The sequence below is a fragment of the Schistocerca nitens genome, chromosome 12 (assembly GCF_023898315.1).
Source record: "Schistocerca nitens isolate TAMUIC-IGC-003100 chromosome 12, iqSchNite1.1, whole genome shotgun sequence".
In the NCBI taxonomy this organism is placed as follows: Eukaryota; Metazoa; Arthropoda; class Insecta; order Orthoptera; family Acrididae; genus Schistocerca; species Schistocerca nitens.
The window spans coordinates 145,318,102-145,334,997 of NC_064625.1; positions in this window are offsets into that span (position 1 = coordinate 145,318,102).

Below are 16,896 nucleotides of genomic sequence, written 5' to 3' on the forward strand. Positions count from 1 at the left end.
TGTCCCCCATTGAGCATGTTTGGGACTGGATGAAGCGTCGTCTCACGCGGTCTGCACGTCCAGCACGAAGGCTGGTCCAACTGAGGCGCCAGGTGGAAATGGCATGGCAAGCCGTTCCACAGGACTACATCCAGCATCTCTACGATCGTCTCCATGGGAGAATAGCAGCCTGCATTGCTGCGAAAGGTGGATATACACTGTACTAGTGCCGACATTGTGCATGCTCTGTTGCCTGTGTCTATGTGCTTGTGGTTCTGTCAGTGTGATCATGTGATGTATCTGACCCCAGGAATGTGTCAATAAAGTTTCCCCTTCCTGGGACAATGAATTCACGGTGTTCTTATTTCAATTTCCAGGAGTGTATATGTTCCTGTGTTGTATTTTACTGAATGCCATTAGACGTCCTAGTGGAAAGTAAGAGATATTCGCACAACTGTCTTCTTCCCCCAACAACACTCCTAGGTAGCTGTAACAACTTCTCAAATATCTGACTGTCCATTCGGAGAAGTTTGATGTAATCATCGTGTTGTGAGCGCCATATTTCCTTCAGGATGTTTCCACGCGTGGGGCTATATTTCTCTCTGAATTTCAGTTATTTTCCGGTGTAGCGCGTTGTTTTCTTCTTTTTCCTGATACGCAGCGCCAAAGTCAATACACGAAACGAGGTGTCTGCATTGGTTGCCACTCCCATTAGCGAAACAATACGCACATCAACTGCTTTAAAAGTCGGGTTAAATTTGCCAAACTTTCAAATGGTTCAAATGGCTCTGAGCACTATGGGACTCAACATCTTAGGTCATATGTCCCCTAGAACTTAGAACTACTTAAACCTAACTAACCTAAGGACATCACACACACCCATGCCCGAGGCAGGATTCGAACCTGCGACCGTAGCAGTCGCGCGGTTCCAGACTGCACGCCTAGAACCGCGAGACCACCGCGGCCGGCTGCCAAACTTTGTTGGTACGTTTGCGCGCTTGTTTGACAAACTCGTGGACAGGGAACAGCGAATTTGACACACAAGTTTCATGTTTACCAGGGGCCTTAACAGGTCGTCTGTGGTGTAGCGTTCCGCTTGCTATGTCCCACTGTCCTTTCTGCTCAGTCCTTACCGCGATACTGGAAACAGGTGTTAATGCCGATTTTACTTCTTCACCTCAATTTATTAAACGACATCCAGTGTACACCGTGAGCTGCACTAGAAATGTTTATCTGCTGAATCCAGTTTTTGGGTTTACAACTCATCATTCGTGGCATCTGACACAGAGGAACAAACCGCTCCCTGTACATCGATTTCTGCAAGAAGGCAACTGTATATGTAGTACTAGTAACGTAAGTCTACTTACATTATGTACCTCTACAGGAATGACATGTGTGTCACTTCGTACGATAGAATAATAAATTTGTCCTATCAGATGGTATACAGGTTGTCAGCTATGTTAATACTGTCGAACATTAGGCAGTGGCAATTCTCCATTAAGTGTGACGTAACTCTCATATAGTGTAAACATGGAACTGACAGGTCAAAGAGTCTACGTTACCTGTGAGTTTCATGTTACACTATGTTTGTGGCTGTGTGATATCTTATTTTCAATTAATTTACAAAGTGTGAGGTTTCTTTTTATTGGTAGCGGAACAGCGGTTAGTGCAGGCCGGTGGCAACTACAAAGACACTTGGCGGATTTCGGATTTGCCGTTAGAGGACGCACGTAGCGTTTCGTATGGACAAGTACAGCACAAAAACGTACAGGCCGACCTCGTCTGTTGACTGACAAGAACCCGCTGACAGTTGAAGAGGGTCGTAATTTCTAATAGGCAGACATCTATCTAGACCATCACAAATTAATTCCAAACTGCATCAGGATCCATTGCAAGTACTGTGACAGTTACGCGGGAGGTGAGGAAACTTGGATTTCATGGTCGAGCTCATAAGCCACACGTCACGCCGGTAAATGCCAAACGACGCCTTGCTTGGTGTAAGGAGCGTAAACATTATACGATTCAACAGTGGAGAAACGTAGTGGGGAGTAGTGAACGACTGTACACAATGTGGCGATCCGACGGCAGGGTGTGGGTATGGCGAATTCCCGGTAAACGTCATCTGCCATCAAATGTTACACTATGTATGTCTTTAAATATGTCCGCTTGTGAGATGTCTGCTTGTGTCTGTATATGTGTGGATGGATGTGTGTGTGTGTGTGTGTGTGTGTGTGTGTGTGTGTGTGTGTGTGTGTGTGTGTGTGTGTTGCGAGTGTATGCCCGTCCTTTTTTCCCCCTAAGGTAAGTCTTTCCGCTCCCGGTATTGGAATGACTCCTTACCCTCTCCCTTAAAACCCACTTCCTTTCGTCTTTCCCTCTCCTTCCCTCTTTCCTGATGAGGCAACAGTTTGTTGCGAAAGCTTCAATTTTGTGTGTGTGTTTGTGTGTCTATAGACCTGCCAGCGCTTTCGTTCGGTAAGTCACATCATATATATATATATATATATATATATATATATGTGTGTGTGTGTGTGTGAGTGATCAACCCTTAGCCTTGATGACAGCTACCACTCTCGCAGCCATACGTTCAATCAGGTGCTGGAACGTTTCTTGGGGAATGGAAGTCCATTCTCCACGAAGTGCTGTACTGAGGAGAGGTATCAATGTTTGCCGACGAGGCCTGCCACGGCGTTCCAAAACATCCCAAAGGAGTTCAATAGGATTCAGGTCAAGACCCTGTGCAGGCCAGTCCATTACAGGGATGCTACTGTCGTGCAATTACTCCGCAACAGGCCGTGCATCATGAATAGGTGCTCGATGGTGCAATCGCCATCCGCGAATTGGTTTCAACAGTGGGAAGCAAGGTGCTTAAAACATCAACGTGGGCCTGTGCTGTGATAATGACATGCAAGTAACGAGAGGTGCAAGCCCCCACCATGAAAAACACCACCACGCCATAACACCACCGAGTTTTACTGTTGGCACTACACTTGATGGCAGATGACGTTTACCGGGAATTCGCCATACCCACACCCTGCCGTCGGATCGCCACATTGTGTACAGTCATTCACTACTCCCCACTACGTTTCTCCACTGTTGAATCGTACAATGTTTACGCTCCTTACACCAAGCGAGGCGTCGTTTGGCATTTACCGGCGTGACGTGTGGCTTATGAGCTCGACCATGAAATCCAAGTTTTCTCACCTCCCGCGTAACTGTCATAGTACCTGCAATGGATCCTGATGCAGTTTGGAATTAATTTGTGATGGTCTAGATAGATGTCTGCCTATTAGAAATTACGACCCTCTTCAACTGTCAGCGGGTTCTTGTCAGTCAACAGACGAGGTCGGCCTGTACGTTTTTGTGCTGTACGTGTCCATTCACGTTTCCACTTCACTATCACGTTGGAAACAGTGGACCTAGGAATGTATACAGTGTGGAAATCTTGTGTACAGACGTATGACACATGTGATACCCAATCAAACCATGTTCGAAGTCCGTGAGTTCCGCGGAGTGCCCCATTCTGCTGTCTCACGATGTCTAATGACTACTGAGGTCGCTGATATGGAGTACCTGACAGTAGGTGGCAGCATAATGCACCTAATATGAAAGAAGTATGTTTTGGGGGGGGTCCGGATACTTTTGAACTTTTGATCACAAACACACACACACACACACACACACACACACACACACACACACACACACACACACACACACAGTATATATATATAACAACCGCAGTTGTAACTCGGAGCTTGCTCCATACAAGGTTGACTACCTTTGAAAGTCAAACACGGAAGGAAATCTTTCAAGGAATAATCCACCGCTTGGCAATAACCAAGGAAGACTGCACTCGGATACGGTGGGCAGTCACCTGAAAGATAACTTGGATGAGTCGGAGCATCTGAAAATACCCAAAACGGACAGACGACCAAAACTCAAGACAGGACAAATAAACTACATTGCGACACACAATATAAATTCCCTCATACAACCAGGCAAACTCAAAATTCTGACGGATGAAATGGATCGCAAGGGGATTCTCATAACCGGACTTCAAGAAATGAGAAATACCGATCAGGAGCCGATAGAATCACAAGGATATAGGATTTATAAGGGAATACCAGGGAAAAGAGTCATGAAACAGTGTCCACAATTTGGAACAGGATTCGTGGTGAGCCTGAAAATAATAGAGTCCATAATAGAATTTAAAGCACAATCTCCCAGGCTCTCAACATTAACTCTACAAGCTGCAAATAAAATATACACAATAATAAATGCCCATGCCCCGACAAATGATAAAAATAATAAAAAAGAACACAGAGAAGAGGTAGAAAAAATTTGGGAGCTCTTAGATCAAACGACGAATAACATTAATAAAAATCACATCAAAATTTTAATTGGAGACTTCAATGCCCAGTTAGGAAGGGAAAAGAGATATAGAGACATAATAGGGAAATGGACAGCACAAAGAAGAACAAACAAAAATGGCATAAGACTAGTGGAATTTTGCAGAAACCATGACATGATCTCAAAGTCGACGTATTTTAAGAGAAGACCAAGTAAACTTAAAACTTGGAAACATCCAGACTGGAAAAAAGGAGAATGGCAACTGGACCATGTCTGCATGGATAAGAATTACCACAAGGAAATTTACAATGTGAAAGTACTGAGAGGGACAGATACCGGATCAGATCATTACATGATAAAAATTAAAATTAAATTAACCCCGTTAGCAAAGAAAAAATCCCACCAGAAGAAGAAGAGAACCTATGACCCTCATAAACTGATACAAAATGAGGATTATGAAGCACAAACCAGGGATATAAAAATAACAGATGATCTGGAAGAAATAATTCCCAAATTGAAACAAATAGCTGAACAAGTTGCCCCTATAAATCCAAGGAAAAAACACCAGTGGTGGAACGATGAATGTGATGAAGCAGTGTTGGATCGACACCAAGCCTGGTTAAGGCATCAAAATGAAAAAAAGAGAAAAATCATATTTGGAACTCACAAAACAAAGGAAGACAACACAAAAAATAATAAGGAGAGTTAAACGTCAGTACCAAAAAGATATACTTCTAATGATAGAAACAAATAGTGAAAAAACAAACTCAAGAGCCTATTACAAAATATTTGGCAGACAATTACAAAAATATGATCCTCCAACATTAATGTTAAAAGATAAAGATAATAACCTAGCCCATAGCAATAGTAAAAATACAGAAATTCTAGCAGAAACATTTAACAAGTTACTAAATTGTGAAGATCCCCCAGAACTTCTTCAGATAAACACAGAAACCCCAATTAAAACACCAGCAGAAAATATAAATCCACCTACAATTAATGAGGTCTACAGAGCTTTGAAAGAGCTCAAAAACTACAAAGCAAGTGGAGAAGATCAAACGTTTGCTGAACTTTGGAAATATGCAGCAGAACCAGTAAAGATAGCATTACACCAATGCATAGTAAAAATCTGGAATGAAGAGAAATTACCAGAAAATTGGACTACTGCTGTAATACATCCATTACATAAGAAAGGAGAAAAATCAAATCCAGACAACTATAGAGGAATTTCCCTTTTGGACTGCACGTATAAGATCATGTCAAGAATACTATACAACCGCTGTAAAGATCAACTAGAACTGGAACTGGGAGAATATCAAGGAGGATTTAGATCCTGGAGAAGCTGCCCAGAACAGATAATCACCTTGAAGTTAGTTATGGATGTCTACAAAAGAAGGCAAAAACAACTAGTCATAACCTTTGTAGATTTCAAAAAGGCGTATGATTGCATCCATAGATCTTCAATGATGAAAATATTAAGGAATTTTGGACTTCATCCTAAATTAATAAAAATGATACAGTTAACCTTAACAAACACCAAATCCAAAGTAAAATTTAGAGGAGAAATATCTGAACCATTTACGGTTAAAACAGGGTTGAGACAGGGAGATTGTTTATCACCATTGCTATTCAATTGTGCTCTTGAATATGTAATGAGAGAATGGTACAAGGAAAACCCTATGAATATTAAAATTGGAACTAAGAAAGATAAAATAAACCTAAATTGCTTGGGATTTGCTGATGACCTGGCATTACTAGCTAATAATATTCAGGAAGCCACGAAACAAATAACAAGCTTACAAAATATAGCACAAAAATTAGGACTCCAGATATCATTTGAAAAGACTGAAATAATGGTAACGGATCCACTTGTAATAGATCACATCACAGTGAATAATAGGGAAATTAAAATAGTGAAACAATTTAAATACCTGGGTGAAATTATAACACATAAATTGGACGAGAAACCTGCATGGCGAGCAAGAACTAATAAAATGATAAAAGCTCAAAAACTAACATGGTCTACGTACAATAAAAAATGTCTATCAATTAAAACAAAATTAAAACATTACAAGACGGTCGTTCAACCAGAGGTTACATACGGAAGTGAAACTCTTTTTAAAGTCACCCAGAAAAACAGAATTGACAAAATTTTAAAAGTAGAGAGAAGAATTGCTAGAACATGCATAAATAAGAAATATCAAAAAGCTGGGCAATGGCGGATAGTTCCAAATGAAGTGGTATACAGAGAACTGGAGCCCATCACTGATACTATACGAAAGAAAAGGATCTCTTTTTGCGGTCACATTCTGAGGACACCAGAAACCAGATTATCAAGGAAAATTATTGAGAAACTCTGGAAGTTGAAACAACAAGGAGGATGGCTTAAGGAAATAAGAGAGGATATGGAAGAACTGGAAATAACCCTGGATGATTTGCAGAACAAAACGCCAAACTTAAAGAAGTTGAGGGACACAGAAATAAGATTTAAAGCAAAAATTGACAAACGACATACAATGAAAAGGGTATTTACAGATAAGGAACGACAAAAAGCATCGGAACGAATGAAGAGATACTGGGCCACTCGGAAGGGGAAAATACCAGAGAAGAGGACCAGAAATGATTGACTGAAGTGGTCCAATGGGGCCATAAAAGCAAAAGAAAAAAAAAAAGAATATATATATATATATATATATATATATATATATATATATATATATACTCGCACCACCGAGAAATTATGCGAAAGGGACGGAAATCAGTACAGATGACTACATACAGTACGCATAAAGACAAAATATTATAGTTCCAGATAGATTTTACGATTTATGCAATAAGAATAGCTTCAACCTGGAGCAAGTCAGTAAAGCGTTGATCTGACTGTGGTATTTCGGCAAACAGTTATTCGTCCTGGGGCCGGCCGGAGTGACCGAGCGGTTCTAGGCACTTCAGTCTGGAACTGCACGACCGCTACGGTCACGGGTTCGAATTCTGCCTCGGGCATGGATGTGTGTGATGTCCTTAGATTAGTTAGGTTTAAGTAGTTCTAAGTTCTAGTGGACTGATGACCTCGGATGTTAAGTCCCATAGTGCTCAGAGCCATTTGAACCATTTTTGATTTTCTGACTGCACTTGCTTTGTTGTGTGCTTAGACGAATGAAGTTTGGGATCTGTGCCTGACACTCTTCGTACCGACAGTGTTACCTCTGAGTCAAGCGCGTGTACTCCAAGCAGTGTGTAAAGCGATCTTCCAAGCGGCTCTGCTTCAGAATGGCTGTGAGATTGGCCGCCGAAATATGGGAACTGGAATAATATCCCGGGTGCACAACCTAAATATAATTATAGGACTAGACGAAAATCCTGGAAGCAGCTCAGCTTCAGAATGGCTGTAAGACTGTCAGCCGAAATATGGGAACAGGAATAGTAATAGCCCGTATGCACGTCATAAATGATGTTGTTGTGGTCTTCAGTCCAGAGACTGGTTTGATGCAGCTCTCCATGCTGCTCTATCCTGTGCAAGCTTCTTCATCTCCGAGTACCTACTGAAACCTACATCCTTCTCAATCTGTTTAGTGTATTCATCTGTTGGTCTCCCTCTACGATTTTTACCCTCCACGCTGCCCTCCAACACTAAATTGGTGATCCCTTCATGCCTCAGAATATGCCCTACCAACCGATCCCTTCCTCTAGTCAAATTGTGCCACAAATTTCTCTTCTCCACAGTTCTGTTCGATACCTCCTCATTAGTTATGTGATCTACCCATCTAATCTTCAGCATTCTTCTGTAGCACCACATTTCGAAAGCTTCTATTCTCTTCTTGTCTAAACTATTTATCATCCACGTTTCACTTCCATACAGGGCTACACTCCATACAAATACTTTCAGAAACGACTTCGTGACACTTAAATCTATACTCGATGTTAACAAATTTCTCTTCTTCAGAAATGCTTTCCTTGCCATTGCCAGTCTACATTCTATATCCTCTCTACTTCGACCATCATTAATTATTTTGCTTCCCAAATAGCAGAACTCATTTACTGCTTTAACCGTCTCATTTCCTAATCTAATTCCTGCAGCATCACCCGATTTAATTCGACTACATTCCATTATCCTCGTTTTGCTTTTGTCGATGTTCATATTATATCCTCGTTTCAGAACCCTGTCCATTCCGTTCAGCTGGTCTTCCAAGTCCTTTGCTGTCTCTGACAGAATTACAATGTCATCGGCGAACCTCAAAGTTTTTATTTCTTCTCCATGGATTTTAATTCCTAGTCCAAATTTTTCTTTGTTGTGGTTGCACCTACGGTACGGCTATCTGTATCGCTGAGGCACGCAAGCCTCCCCACCAACGGCGAGGCCTATGGTTCAGGGGGGGGGGGGGACGTCATAAATATGATGGAATTTTAGTAAAATTATAGAGGTGGTCAGTGTTGGCCGTAATATTGATGGTTTAGTTCTGTCAATAAACCATGCATATTACGGCCAACGCTGACCTCTCTAATTTCACGTATACGGTCGTTGTGCACACAGCACTCTGTGGAGTCGCCAATCAATGGAATTATAGTGCTTAACGAAATTCGCAATCCATTAATTACACTGGACTCGCGTTCGGAAGGACGACGGTTCAACCCCGCGTCCGGCCATCCTGATTTAGGTTTTTCCGTGATTTCCCTAAATCGCTCCAGGCAAATGCTGGGATGGTTCCTTTGAAAGGGCACGGCCGACTTCCTTCCCCATCCTTCCCGAATCCTATGAGACCGATAACCTCGCTGTTTGGTCTCTTCCCCCAAACAACCAACGAACCATTAATTACAGGCACCAAAGCTACAGTAGTTTACCTGTTGTTTACCAGACATTAGTTGGGATAACCTGTGTTCTACCGCCGACAGGCCAAGCAAATTCCCTTTCTGCCAGCGACACTCGGTCGTATCTCTCCCACCCCCCCTCCCTCTTTCTTTTCGCACCTCTCCCTCATCTCTCCCTCCCCCTACACCCCCACCTCCACCGCAACCGCAGGCGGCGCCGTGAAAAGGGCGTCGATGGGCGACTTCGATTGCTCGTATAATACGTAATAACCGACACACACACACACACACACACACACACACACACACACACACACACACATACGGCAGGCGCCAGAAGGGAAAATAAAGAACAACGGAACGCTCTCTCCACACCTCTCTCGCGTGTGGGATGGGGGTGGAGGGGGAACAAAGGAACGCGCGAAGGGACCTGAAGTGCGTAGCCCAGCCTCCAATAACAGCCCGCAGACAGCGCGCGAGGAAGAAAGCACCACCCAAACACCCACACACTCGGCCACTTTGGCCGCCGCGTGCAAAGAATTCGCTCTCTCTATAGGAGCCATCGGACCTAGGTGTAATATTTTCGTTTCCTTTATATGCGGAGCCTTTTTTTTCTTTACCCTGCCCCCTTCCACCGCGACACATAAAGGCTGTTAACAATAGCAGGCTCACCGCCCGACTCTGGCGGAAACACACACGTGCAGACACACACAGTGGGGGTGGAAAGGGGCAGGCGCAGTATTTTAGGACCTGAAGCAGAGCCCTGTGGTACACAAGTTTGTATAGCTGATTAGTTAAAGATTAGCAGTTATACTCAGATAATTGAAAAACTTTTGTTGGATGTGCCTTTGTCTGGTGGTCTAAATGTAGTATGTTCAGATTACTGTACAGTGCTGAAAGACGAGAGTAGTTGTATAGACTGATCCGCATCTACTCAAACTGTAGGAGCGCCCAATGTTATTGCATATCAGAAGACGTATCAGTTTTTCTGCCTATTCTACAGTATCTAGTTCTATATCTACATACATACTCCGCAGTCCACCATACGGTGCGTGGCGGAGGGTACCTCGTACCACAACTAGCATCTTCTCTCCCTGTTCCACTCCCAAACAGAACGAGGGAAAAATGACTGCCTATATGCCTCTGTACGAGCCTTAATCTCTCTTATCTTTGTGGTCTTTCCGCGAAATGTAAGTTGGCGGTAGTAAAATTTTAAGTCAGCCTCAAATGTAGGTTCTCTAAATTTCCTCAGTAGCGATTCGCGAAAAGAACGCCACCTTTCCTCCAGGGACTCCCACCCGAGTTCCTGAAGCATTTCCGTAACACTCGCGTGATGATCAAACCCACCAGTAACAAATCTAGCAGCCCGCCTCTGAATTGCTTCTATGTCCTCCCTCAATCCGACCTGATAGGGATCCCAAACGCTCGAGCAGTACTCAAGAATAGGTCGCACCAGCGTTTTATAAGCGGTCTCCTTTACAGATGAACCACATCTTCCCAAAATTCTACCAATGAAGCGAAGACGACCATCCGCCTTCCCCACAACTGCCATTACATGCTTGTTACATTTCATATCGCTCTGCAATGTTATGCCCAAATATTTAATCGACGTGACAGTGTTGTCTTTCTGTATTTAATATTATTTACATTTTTTGTAATATCACACAGTGAGCATCATATGGTTTAAATAGTACTAAAAATTAAACTAAACTCCGCCCGAACAGACCATGAAGGCCGAACGATACCGACCGGCCGCCGTGTCATCCTTACCCCATAGGCGTCACCGGATGCAGACATGGAGGAGCATGTGGTCAGCACACCGCTCGCCCGGCCGTATGTCAGTTTACGAGACCGGAGCCGCTACTTCTCAGTCAAGTAGCTCCTCAGTTTGGCTTACAGGGGCTGAATGCACCCCGCTTGCCAACAGCGCTCGGCAGACCGGACGGTCACCCATCCAAGTGCTATCCCAGACCGACAGCGCTTAACTTCGCTGATCTGACGGGAACCGGTGTTACCACTGCGGCAAGGTCGTTGGCCGTTTAAACAGTACCCCTAATGATGATTTTATGTTAGTACATACAGGGGCGTACCAAAAATTTGAAAACACAGCAAGAAATGAGATCGTAACCTACAAACATACAGACAGCCACAAAGTTTTAAATATCTCCGCAAAAGGTTCAAATGGCTCTGAGCACCATGGGACTTAACATCTGAGGTCATCAGTCCCCTAGAACTTAGAACTACTTAAACCTAACTAACCTAAGGACATCACACACATCCATGCCTGAGGCAGGATTCGAACCTGCGACCGTAGCGGTCGCGCGGTTCCGGACTGAAGCGCCTAGAACCGCACGGCCACACCGGACGGCGGAACCTTTACACAAAATTGGAATAGAGATCAACATAAACATCATTTCCGCCCCTTTTATTCGTGGAAACCACACATAGCATGTTGTACGACCATACAGCGAGACCTTCAGAGGTGGTGGTCCAGACTGATGTACACACCAGTACCTCTAATACCCAGCAGCACAACATCTTGCATTGATGCATGCCTGTATTCGTCGTGGCATACTATCCACAAGTCCATCAAGGCACTGTTGGTCCAGATTGTTCCACTCTGCTATTACGCGTAGATCCCTCAAAGTGGTTGGTGGGTCACTTCGTCCTTTAACAGCCCTTTTCAAACTATCCCTGGAATTTTCGACAGGGTTCATGTCTGGAGAACATACTGGCCACTCTAGTCGATCGATGTCGTTATCCCGAAGAAAGTAGTTCAGAAGCTGTACACGATGGCAGCGCGAACTGTCGTCCATGAAGACAAACGCCTCGCCAATATGCTGCCGATATGGTTGCACTATCGGTCGGAGGATGGCATTCATTCACATATCGTACAGCCGTTACGGCGCCTTCCATGACCACCAGCGGCGTACGTCAGTCCCACATAATGCCACCCCAGAACAGCAGGGAATCTCCACTTTGCTGCACTCGCTGGACAGTGTAAGGCGTTCAGCCTGACTGGGTTGCCTCCAAACACGTCTCCGACGATTGTCTGGTTGAAGGCATATGTGACACTCATCGGCGAAGACAACGTGATGCCAATCCTGAGCGGTCCATTCGGCAAGTTGTTGGGCCCATCTGTGCCGCGCTGCATGGCGTCGTGGTTGCAAAGATGAACCCCGCCATGGACGTCGGGGGTGAAGAGCATCTTGCAGCCTACTGCGCACAGTTTGAGTCGCAACACGATGTCCTGTGGCTGCACGAAAAGCATTGTTCTATATGATGCTGTCAGGGTTCCTACGAGCCATAACCCTTAGATAGCGGTCATCCACTGCAGTAGTAGCCTGAGCGAGGCATGTCATCCCTGTCTCTCTGTATCTCCTCCACGTGCGAACAATATCGCTTTGGTTCACTCCGAGACGCCTGGACACTTCCCTTGTTGAGAGGCCGTCCTGGCACAAAGTAACAACGCGGACACGATCGAACCGCGGTATTGACCGTCTAGGCACGGTTGAGCGACAGACAACACGAGCCGTGTACCTCCTTCCTGGTGGAATGACTGGAACTGATCGGCTGTCGGACCCCCTCCGTCTAATAGGCGCTGCTCATGCACGGTTGTTTACATCTTTGGGCGGGTTTAGTGACTTCTCTGAACAGTCAAAGGGACTGTGTCTGTGATGCAGTATCCATAAACATGAGTCTTCGGGAGTTCTGGTCACCGGGATGATGCAAAACTTTATTTGATGTGTGTATAATACTAAAAATAGTTTTTACTAACATAATTTAGCAGAGTGTGTTATTATGAGTACTGGGATATGTGCGGCCTGTTTCAAGGTAACAGACCTAAAAATTGTTTGCAATAAACTGAGTTCAACTGTACATTGGCCCAATTGAGACACGGTACGTAGTAGTGAAGATTGAAGTTCCACGAACCGGAAATGTTACAGCTGGTTCAAAATGGTTCTGAGCACTATGGGACTTAACTTCTGAGGTCATCAGTCCCCTAGAACGTAGAACTACTTAAACCTAACTAACCTAAGGACATCACACACATCCATGCCCGAGGCAGGACTCGAACCTGCGACCGTAGCGGTAGCGCGGTAGCGCCTAGAACCGCTCGGCCACCCCGGCCGGCATTACAGCTGGGTTTTTAAGGAATTAACGTTGGAAATGCGGACAAACAATGACGGGTTCCTGCAGTATGTGAAAGGCTGATGTCTGTTTCTAGGTAACGAGGCGAACGAGAGCCCAGACAGAGACCCTGCCCTGCTTGTCCCCTGGGGCCAGCATCCTTGGGCGGCACCTGGACCCGACAAGTCACACAGACCTGCGGCTAACGAGCAATTTCCGGGTGTGCCTCCCTACTCCCTCCCTCCTTCCCTCCCTCCCACACAACCCTCGCGGCACCGTCGTCAGTCCCTCCTCTGCTCCACACGTGCACGCGTCTCCACACGCACTATCAGCGCCTGTCCCTGTTCTTCATACCACGCCAGAGAATTGCCGGCATCGTTTGAGAGTTCGCATGTCATCCACACGCCGTCGAGATTTTCCGCGTAAATATCAGTGCCGCCAACTTTGTGGCTCAAATGGCTCTGACAAGGGAACCTCCCCATCGCACCCCCCTCAGGTTTAGTTATAAGTTGGCACAGTGGATAGACCTTGAAAAACTGAACACAGATCAATCGAGAAAACAGGAAGAAGTTGTGTGGAACTACGAAAAAAATAAGCAAAATATACAAACTGAGTAGTCCATGCGTAAGATAAGCAACATCAAGGATAATGTCAGCTCAGGAGCGCCGTGGTCCCGTGGTTAGCGTGAGCAGCTATGGAATGAGGTGTCCTTGGTTCAAACCTTCCCTCGAGCGAAAAGTTTACTATCTTAATTTTCGCAAAGTTATGATCTGTCCGTTCGTTCATTGACGTCTCTGTTCACTGTAATAAGTTTAGTGTCTGTGTTTTGCGACTGCACCGCAAAACCATGTGATTAGTAGACGAAAGGACGTGCCTCTTCAACGGGAACCGAAAACATTTGATAGCAAGGTCATAGGTCAACCGGTTCCTCCACACGAAAACACGTCTGATATATTCTATACGACACTAGTGACGGCATGTGCGTCACATGATAGGAATATGTTGTCGACCCACCGAACTTGTACACTTGGCGAATGGGTAAAAAGATTCTTCCACCTTGCCCATTTAGGTTTTCTTGTGGATGTGATAATCACTCCCAAAAAGTGTTGAAAACATATGACTTTGTCACATAAACTGCAACAAATGAATGCAACAGTTCCACAGTCGCACAGTTTTCCATGTTCTCTGTCGAAACAATGTTTTTAACGTTTTCAAATTTTTCCGTGAGTAGACCGTGAAATCCTGCATATGTCCAAACAAACCTGAAAATGTCCTGGAATTTTGGAGAGCGAAGTTGATTATGTGTGAGTGCCTGAACTTTGATAATTGTCTGAAAATAAAAAATTAAACTTTTCACTCGGGGGAGGACTTGAACCACGGACCTCTCGTTCCGCAGCTGCTCACGCAATCCACGGGACCACAGCGCTCCTGAGCTCACACTAACCTGGATGTTGCTTATGTTACACATAGACTTCTCAGTTTGTATATTTTGCATATTTTTTCATTGTTCCACACAACTTCTTCCTGTTTTCTCGATTGATCTTTCAATTTTTCAAGGCCTATCCACTGTGCCAACTTATAACGAAATCTGAGGGGGGTGCGATGGGGAGGTTCCCTTGTGAGCACTATGGGACTTAACAGCTACGGTCTTCAGTCCCCTAGAACTTAGAACTACTTAAACCTAACTAACCTAAGGACATCACACAACACCCAGCCATCACGAGGCAGAGAAAATCCCTGACCCCGCCGGGAATCGAACCCGGGAACCCGGGCGTGGGAAGCGAGAACGCTACCACACGACCACGAGATGCAGGTCCTTGTGTTGGCCAGGTTTGCAGTTAAAATTGTTGGATGTGAGGTCCACCAGTAATGCTAAACACCGTTTTTTCTCAGTACCCAAACTTGTTTCGGCACCACCGTGCCATCGTCAGTGGGTTTTCGTTTTTATTTATTCTGCAAAAAAAAAAAAAAATGGGTGTGAAATTTTATGTGACTTAAGTGCTAAGATCATCAGTCCCTGAAATTACACACTACTTAACCTAAATTATCCTAAGGACAAACACACACACACACACACACACCCACGCGCGAGGGAGGAATCGAACCTCCGCCGGGACCAGCCGCACAGTCCTTGACTGCAGCGCTTCAGACCGCTCGACTAATCCCGCGAGGCTTTATTCTGCAATGTGAACATTTTTGTTAAATGATAAAAGAATCATGTGCATCTTTAGTTCAAACAACAGATCGTTTCTTTTTGTAAATACCTTTACATTTGGTGTGCATGAATGTTCTGGATCAATTGTGTGTTAATTACTAAGGTGGCTTGTCATCTGCAACCAAATTATGTTCAAAAAATGGTTCAAATGGCTCTGAGCACTATGGGACTCAACTGCTGAGGTCATCAGTCCCCTAGAACTTACAACTACTTAAACCTATCTAACCTAAGAACAGCCATGCTCGAGGCAGGATTCGAAACTGCGACCGCAGCGGTCACGCGGCTCCAGACTGTAGCGCCTAGAACCGCTCGGCCACTCCGACCGGCCCAAATGACGTTGATGAGAAAGTTTTCTGCTGTGAGTTAACCTATCTTCTAAAATGTAATTTAGTCTGTCGTGATGTTTTCGCGCCTGTATTCATTTTTACTTACGTTATGTGTGCCAAGTACTTCCATTCTCCGCATCATGCTGAGGTGTTGTGATGCACACGTAACTATAACAAGTATTTTCCACAAATAACGGACTGGGCTGGGACACACAACAAACCACAATCACGGTGTGTTTTGGTGAAGTGAAAAGCGTTTTACTACGTTATTGTTTGAACTAAAGATGCACATAATTTTATTGTAATTTAACAACAATATTATTATTGGAGAATAAATAAAAACGAAAGTCCAATGATGATGGCTCAAAATGGCTCTGAGCACTATGGGACTCAACTGCTGTGGTCATTAGTCCCCTAGAACTTAGAACTACTTAAACCTAACTAACCTAAGGACATCACACACATCCATGCCCGAGGCAGGATTCGAACCTGCGACCGTAGCAGTCGCACGGTTCCGGACTGCGCGCCTAGAACCGCGAGACCACCGCGGCCGGCAATGATGATGGCTCAGCGGTGCCGAAACATGTTTGGGTACTGAGAAAAAACGGTGTTTGGCGTAACTGGAGGATCTGCCAGGCACTGAAGTGTTAATTGCAGATTAACAATGTAGATGTAGATGTAGATAGAGATGTAGACCTTAACTGTCCATCCAATTTTCAACATCCTTCTGTAGTACCACATCTCACATGCCTCGATTCTCTTCCGTTCCGATTTTCCCACAGTCAGGTCTCACTACCGTACAATTCTGTGCTCCACAAATTAAGGCCTATATTTGATAGTAGTGGACTTCTCTTGGCCAGGAATGCCTTTTTGCCAGACCCATCTACTTTTTAAGTCCTCCTTGCTCCGTCCGTCATGAATTATTTTGCTGCCTCGATACAGAAATCCTTAACTTAATCCACTTCATGATCCCTAATTCCGATGCTAAGTTTCTGGCTGTTTTCGCTATTCTCGCCATTCCCCTATACAGGGTGAAAAGTATTTAAAGCGACAAACTCTGGGAGGGTGTAGGGGACATCAAAACAA